The sequence below is a fragment of the Poromitra crassiceps genome (genome assembly GCF_964638095.1).
Source record: "Poromitra crassiceps genome assembly, chromosome: 11".
In the NCBI taxonomy this organism is placed as follows: domain Eukaryota; kingdom Metazoa; phylum Chordata; class Actinopteri; order Beryciformes; family Melamphaidae; genus Poromitra; species Poromitra crassiceps.
The window spans coordinates 39,978,541-39,986,204 of record NC_139643.1 but is presented as its reverse complement, the minus strand read 5'-3'; the positions used below and the strand labels follow the sequence as shown (position 1 = coordinate 39,986,204).

Genomic DNA, 7,664 nt, shown 5'->3' with positions numbered 1-7,664 from the left:
ATGGATTGTGTTCTCTATGTGCTTTATGTTTTTTCTGTGTCACTGAGCTCATGCTGTGATTCCTTTTGAATCTATTTTTAAACATAGCACATGTATAAATGATGGGTGGACTGTTGACGTTTAAAATTCAACCGAAATGACGGTTCAATAAAAAAAAAAAAGTGCATGCAGCCCAAAAAAACATGTGTGTGCATGCTGGTCTCAAACATTCCAACTATGTAATTTAGCAAACGCTACCCCCCCCCCCCCCCCCCCAACTGTACTCCCCAATTGTACTTGGCCAATTCCCCCTGCTGTCCCAGTCGTTGCTCCACCCCCTCTGCTGATCTGGGGAGAGGCGTAGAGATGCCTCCTCCGATACAGGACAGGACATAATAGTAGCGCGTGGGAGAATCACACTATTGCCCCCAGTTTCCCTCCCGTCTTAACAGGCACCCCGACCGACCAGAGGAGGCGCTAGTGCAGCAACCAGTCCAGGACTGATACCCCACTGCCTTCCCACCTGCAGACACGGCCAATTGGTGTCTGTAGGAACGCCTGCCAAAGACGGATGTACCGCTACCGGGAATTGAACCCAGGTCTCCGTGCTTTTATCTCTCCACTACCCAGAAGCCCCCTGTGGAACATTATTGATGGCAGCTGCAGTCCCTATAGCATCTGTATCAATCTATATGGGCTCTGTACAATTGCTTTTGATTTTCAGACATGTACTGTAAGTACCTCTCTTTCTCTACTCCCTCCCTCTCACTCACACACACACACACACACACACACACACACACACACACACACTTACTTCAGAGACGTGGGGGCCATGGCCTTTACCTCTTAGTGTTTGCAGTGCTTATTGGAGCGTGCTGTCTGTGCCATGGCCCAGCTCTCTACAATGGCCTCCGCAAAGATTCCATTTAGTTAAGAGCCCATAGAAGTCCTGTCTCAAGGCAAAACACAGAATAGGAAAGAATGGCGGAAGAAGAAGAGCGAGAGAGATCACGAGCAGTCAGAAGAGCTTGGTGACTGTAATTCCTATTGAATTTAATGTCTATTTAACTTGGACTGTATATTCATATTTAATGCCTACTTAACCCTCCTATCCGTGTATATATTTTGCACATACAAAACACACTTGCAGTGTTGTGATTGTTGTGATTGATGTTTTTATTTTATTTCTTTATCTCTGAATATTGATGTGACCTCTACGCTGCATACTTAGACAAAGACAAATGCCTTGTATGTATGTGGCAATAAAAGTGATTCTGATTCTCAATAAGTGAGTGATGTTTAGTGGTTAGAGGGGCGATGGCGGGGGTCTGAACCAGGCCAGGAGAGGTCTGGCGATCTCTCCCATTGGCCTCAAGGTAAAATCTGAATCCATTTGCACACCTCTAACTTCCTTTATCCCCCCCCCCCCCCCTCCCCCCCACCATGAATGTTTCACCAAGAACCTTCCCTCATCCCTCAAGACAAGAGCGTTCCTCACTCTACCTTTTCACAACACTTTGGCTTTTTAGTAGACTTTGATGAGGCTGCCTGAGCGGGAGAACGCTGTCTCATGTCATCTGTCTCACTACAACAGTCCCATCTCCGTTTCCCAATAGGCCGTGTTATCTCAGTCTCATCTTGATTCCTTTTGGCATTGTCAAAATGTTAAAGGCGTTCTTCAGCTACTGCAGTGCTTTAATGGTGATGTGTGTGCTTTTTTCTGGCATGATATTACTAAGTCATCTCCTAGACGGCGAGATCAACAGTCATCACGACATGTCAAGCCAGTTTTTATTCATGGCCTGGGTCTGCCTATAGCTCACGATGATGGACTACAACAATGTCTCGTATTTCATCTGACATGGCTAAATGTTCAATTAGGATCACACCTGGCATAATGCCACTGTCATGATCTTTGGAGCAGTTTGGTGACCACTAGTACTTTGTGGGGGGTTTTCCAAATGACAAATTCTTCCCAATCTGATGTAATGGTGCAGCCGTAAAACCATGGCATGCAATACACAACTGGCATGTATTTTAATATTTCATTCAATATAGAGCTTCAAGAACACATTGGAACAGCAGATGAATGAATGATCTTTCTGTCATATACCATTCATTTATGACCACAGACAAGCCAGATTTTATTCCACCTAAATTTCAAAATGGCTGCCATTTTAAAAAGATGGCTGCCAATTTTTACCATGGAATTTCACTGTCCAGGGCGATTTTGATTATTCTGGTGTCAAATTCACGGCAGAACAAAATTACCACTTCCCTCAAAAGTCTGTTCAACCTGAGCACCAGCTGGGACACCACAGTACGGCCTGCCCATGCAGCCAAAAGCAAGGTAGACCTAAATCATCTCTCTCTCTCTCTCTCTCTCTCTCTCTCTCTCTCTCTCTCTCTCTCTCTCTCTCTCTCTCTCTCTCTCTCTCTCTCTCTCTCTCTCTCTCTCTCTCTCTCTCTCTCTCTCTCTCTCTCTCTCTCTCTCTCTCTCTCTCTCTCTCTCTCTCTCTCTCAGACCTGTTTGGCCTACAGTCAGTCATGATGGATGGTGCCCTGATGTGTGGTCTGCTATGGGCTTCAGCTGCTCTTAAATGTATGGGCAGGGGGCTGGAGAGATGGGATGAATGGAGCAGACAGAGAGATGAGATGGAGGGACTGGGGAGATATATGAGAAGGAGGCCGGGGAGAGGTGATAGATGTCTGTGTGGAGGAGCTCCAGAGAAGGGATAGATGCGCTGAGACGACCGCAGCCAAGTTGTAGGTGGGCCGAGAGAGGGCGGCGGTCAGGCTGCGATCTGTCTCTGTCACACGGGGAAATGGAAAGGCTTCCTCCTATCTTTCTCCAGCAGATAATCTGGAAATGCAGCTACCAGGTCCAATGCTGAAGGTGGGGATGATTGTGTGTGGGTATGGGACAATTTACCAGCCGGCATATGTGTGTGTGTGTGTGTGTGTGTGTGTGTGTGTGTGTGTGTGTGTGTGTGTGTGTGTGTGTGTGTGAGTGTGAGTGCGTGCGTGCGTGCTTGCTTGTGAAAAGACCCTCTCATACCGAGTGATAGAGACACTGCATGAAATAGGCCATGCCCATCAAAGGGGAAAGCACTCCGTTCACATACACCAGCGTCATTTTCCTTGAAATAAACATAACTAAAAGCTGTTGTGTGGTGGGCTGCACAGACAACAAATATAAAAAATCTCCAATTAAAGTTTTTTTGTACTCCCGAGCAAAACAAGGAAGCCATTGAGAATTGACGAGAAGAAAAATGTGGATCTAGCTGTCAATGAAGTAAGTTGGAGTGTTCATCTTCCGTATATATGATCTTTGTGTGCAACACCCGACCATGCACGCGACATATAGGAGAATGCCAGGATTGGGGGGGGGGGTTTGTGTTTTCCCTCGTTTTGGGCGTGGTTTCTGAATGATGACGCGCTCCACAGTGTCTCTATGAAACCATGCACATTGGAACACCCACAGGCCGGATGCGAACCCGCAACCTAAGGATCTGATGTCATGGACTTGACCACCGTAATCGGTGTCACTCCACTGTGAGGTCATCGATGATGTCACTGCGACAATGAGGTCATCGATGACGTTACTACATGCAAGACAGAGGATCCCAAGCACCACCAGGGCTCGTTAAAGGGAAAACCAAGCAGAAAAATAACCCTAGCAACAAGCACTGTCAAACCACCAACGAAAACCAACAACCTCTTGAGCACCCCGGAGATCAAGACGAGGAAGCTGGACCAGCACGGCAAGGACAAGCGGTCCGTCAAGGATAAGCAGCAGCTGGGCAAGGATGCAGCAAGGGAGAAGAAGCAGCAGCAGCAGCAGCAGCAGCAGCAGCAAACGGGGGGAGGCGGGGTGAAATCGACCAGTGCCGCTGGTTCGATACCGCCGCCGCTGGCCCTTCACCGGCAACACTGCACCCAGGTGCGGACTCGGCGGCTGATGAAGGAGCTGCAGGAGATCCGGAGGTTAGGGGACAACTTCATCACGGTGGAGCTGGTGGAGGACAGCCTGTACGAGTGGAACGTCAAGCTGCACCAGGTGGACAAGGACTCGGCGCTGTGGCAGGACATGAAGGAGACGAGCACCGAGTTCATCCTGCTCAACCTCTCCTTCCCCGACAACTTCCCCTTCTCGCCGCCCTTCATGTGCGTCCTGACGCCCCGCCTGGAGAACGGCTACGTGATGGACGGAGGGGCCATCTGCATGGAGCTCTTGACCCCCCGCGGATGGTCCAGCGCCTACACGGTGGAGGCAGTCATGAGGCAGTTTGCAGCCAGCCTAGTAAAAGGACAGGGGCGCATTTGTAGGAAAGCAGGGAAGTCCAAGAAGGCTTTCAGCCGCAGGGAAGCGGAGGAAACCTTCAAGTACCTGGTGAATTACCACGAGAAGTACGGCTGGTGGTCCCCGCCCGTGTCCGACGGTTGAGGGCTCCGCCCCCCACCCCCGCCGGGCTAGCCGGAGAACGCAAAACGACACACCATGCTAACTCAACATAATGTCACGATGTCACCTTCTTATGTTTGACTCCAGATTTTGTTTTGTTTTTTAGGGCAGGGAGGGTTCGGTCTCTCGCTCTCTTGGACATCTGCTGGGAGAGTGTGTTTGTGTGCGTTACTATTGGTGAATTGTTTCTTGTTTTTGGTTTCCGTTCTTTCTTTTTTCAACGCACACCCCTGCACACGTGACAGGAAAACTTCACTGCCACCCATGTGAAAGACTACTGAATGAAGAAGAGACTCGTTCCCCCTCTCCTCTGCCCCTCTCCCCCTCCCCTCTGCCTCTCTCCCCCTCCCCTCTTTTCTCTCTCTATACGCTGACGACATAGCACTGAACTGGCATTACTTCCCATCGTCTCTGTGGCTGTCGGGTCATTAATTTAAAAACTCTCGTAACGGACAAGCCCGTCTTTTATTGTCACACGAACACTACAATACATGCATGCGGCCACAACACACTCATGCTGACGGTGGCCGGTGAAAAGTGTCCTCTGCATTTAACCCATCCAGGCATGTCCTTTCCTCCGAGGGGCAGGCCAGGAGCAGTGGTCGCTTTCTCGTACAGCGCCCGGGGACCAACTTCGGATGTTGTCGCCACTGGTCGGATGACGATGACGATCTGATCTTCTGCATGTTTTTAGTGGGGGGGTTATATACGGAGGAACCCCCTGGGGGAGCACGGGGAGAACATGCAAACTCCACACAGAGAGAAAGGCCCTTACGACGAGATAACCCACCTGGGCAGTAGGCACTGAAGATATGGGGGGGAACACAACCACAGTGCTCATAGTGTCCCAGGTGAGAATCGAACTCAGGACCTTCTAACTGTGAGGCGACAGCGCTACCGACTGCGCCACCGTACCCCCATTTACATATAAATGAAGCTGTTAATGTTTACTAGACGGGCAGCGCACTGGCGTTTATACTCGCTCATTCACTCTTTGGTTCCCCCTTTCTTTTCCACTGTGCCGTTGTTCACAGCACAATGCAACATGAAGATTGTAATATTACGTGGAGCTGTCTATCTCTACTCTCTCTAGTCTCTCCGATTCCCTGCCACATATCTGCTGCCCTACTCCAGCCTGTTTGCTCCAATAAAGCTTGAAAGACATCTCCATGGTTCTTATCGTTCACCTGTGGCGAGTTTACGATTTAAATAATCCAGCACATATTAAGCGGAAGCTCCAACTTCCCTACATGTGTGATTTATACAGAGGTGGAAAGTAACACATTTATTCAAGTGCTACTGTAGTACTTCACTACAATTTTGCAGTGCTGGCATTATACCATTTTGTCAGATTTTAATCATTTACTCCATTTCAGAGGCAAAGGTACCTTTTTCTGATGGCTGGAGGAGGTTACTGTACTAATTACTTTTCAGAATAAAGTTTTACATACAAAACATACACTAAGCTCATGAAATAGGTTACATTGTTAGAATTTAAACCCTACACTATGTCGCAGCAATCTTCAAGTTGGTGCTCCCAGCCATCAGTATTTATTATACTGTTTATTAAGAGGTTGAATTGCTTTATGTTATGTTATGTTGTGTTGTGTACTTTAACACACACATTGATAGTTGTATTATGTCTATGTTCCTTTGAATGCAGACCTTTTACTTTGAAGTATTTATGGTCCCTGCAAGGTATTTGGCAAGTTAAACAAAGTTAAACAGAAACTTAACTTAACTAACTTAACTTAAACCAATTCAACCTCTTAATAAACAGTATAGATATGATTAGTTTCTCCAAAGCAATGTCCCTTATGCTGTAAGAAAGTTGAGCCTCTGAAAGGCCTTGGGGCCAGCAGGGATCACAAACTGAAAATTGCTGTGACTGGATTGCTACCTTCACTTAAGCAAATGATTGGAGGACTTTATACTGACATGATTTACTCAGCTTGCCAGCATATTGACTGTATGGACGACAGATAGATGGTAAAGCGAATGAGAAAAGGGAGAAGAGACAGAGTGAATAATAGCAGTAGAGAGGGAGAAAGGATATAAGCAAGAAGAGAGACAAATGAGAGGAGCGACTGAGATGGTTGAAAGGGGGGAGAGAGGGAGAGAAAGAGACTTTGGGGGAAATGGGAGCACCAGTCACATATAAGAGGAAAAGGCAGGAAAATAAAGCAGGGAGAGAGGGAGGGAGGGATAGACAGGGGAGCCAGGAGGGAGTTTAACACCAAGGAGCACTATCATAATTGTCACATTTGATCAGGGAGGAACTCTAGTTAGCTTCATGGACCACTGCTTTCTTCTGAGCTCCCAACCCCACCGAGGATTCAGTAGGTTGAGCACGAGGCACAACACACACACACACACACACACATGCACGCACACACACACACACACCAATTTATATCATCATACATGGACACGCCTACGCACAAACATGAACACATGCGTGTGCGTGCAAGCATCCGCACAAATCAGATCATAAGCACGCACATACACAAGGAGGAAGAGAAAGAAGAGGAAATCAAATGGAAAAGTTGTGATGTATTATTCAAATGTTCTTGTGCTTGGATTGACCTCACCATATCCCCAAAGCACAACACTCCATCTTGATTTAAAGTAGAAGCAGGGGAGAGATGCGTTTAAGAGAGAAGAGGTTTACTCAAGTAGTGAGGGGTCACTAAAGTTACTCTGGGCATCGATGAGAAGAGAAGAGAAGGAAAGCAGAGCATAAACATTATGGTGGGGGGGCTAAAGGCTAGTGATGACTTCCTTATATAAAAGGGAGTAAGTGGGTTCTGCAATTATCCATCCACTGTTTCCCTACATCCTGTGTCTCTCAACCGTTTCCGGGATCTCTGTCTCGACTACATCCTGGTGATCATGTTTTTGGTCACGTCTTGGTTACACTCAAGCAATTGTGGTGTCACTGATGATGTCACAGTGAGGATGTCACAATGTCTATGACATCGAGCAATTGTGATCACTGATGATGTCATAGACATTGTGACATCATCACTGATGATGTCATAGACATTGTGACATCACATTGAAATAATCACGGACAGTCACAATGTGCCACGTAGCAGCGTGTGCGAGCTGCAGGGCCAGCTCGGCGGGCGAGCCTAGGAATTGAACGTGCGTAGTGCATGAGATGCCTAGTGGCTAGTGGATCATAAGGACAGTTACAGAATTGATGATTCATGCA

The 7,664-nt window shown here is 47.5% G+C and overlaps 1 pseudogene across 1 annotated transcript; it reads left to right on the top strand.

Moving 5' to 3' along the window:
- Positions 1–3,910: 3,910 nt before the first annotated feature.
- On the top strand, positions 3,911–4,429 carry LOC310784599 (ubiquitin-conjugating enzyme E2Q-like protein 1 pseudogene; annotated as a pseudogene). Its single transcript has one exon. The product of its transcript is annotated as a ubiquitin-conjugating enzyme E2Q-like protein 1 pseudogene (transcript).
- The last annotated feature ends 3,235 nt before the right edge of the window (positions 4,430–7,664 follow it).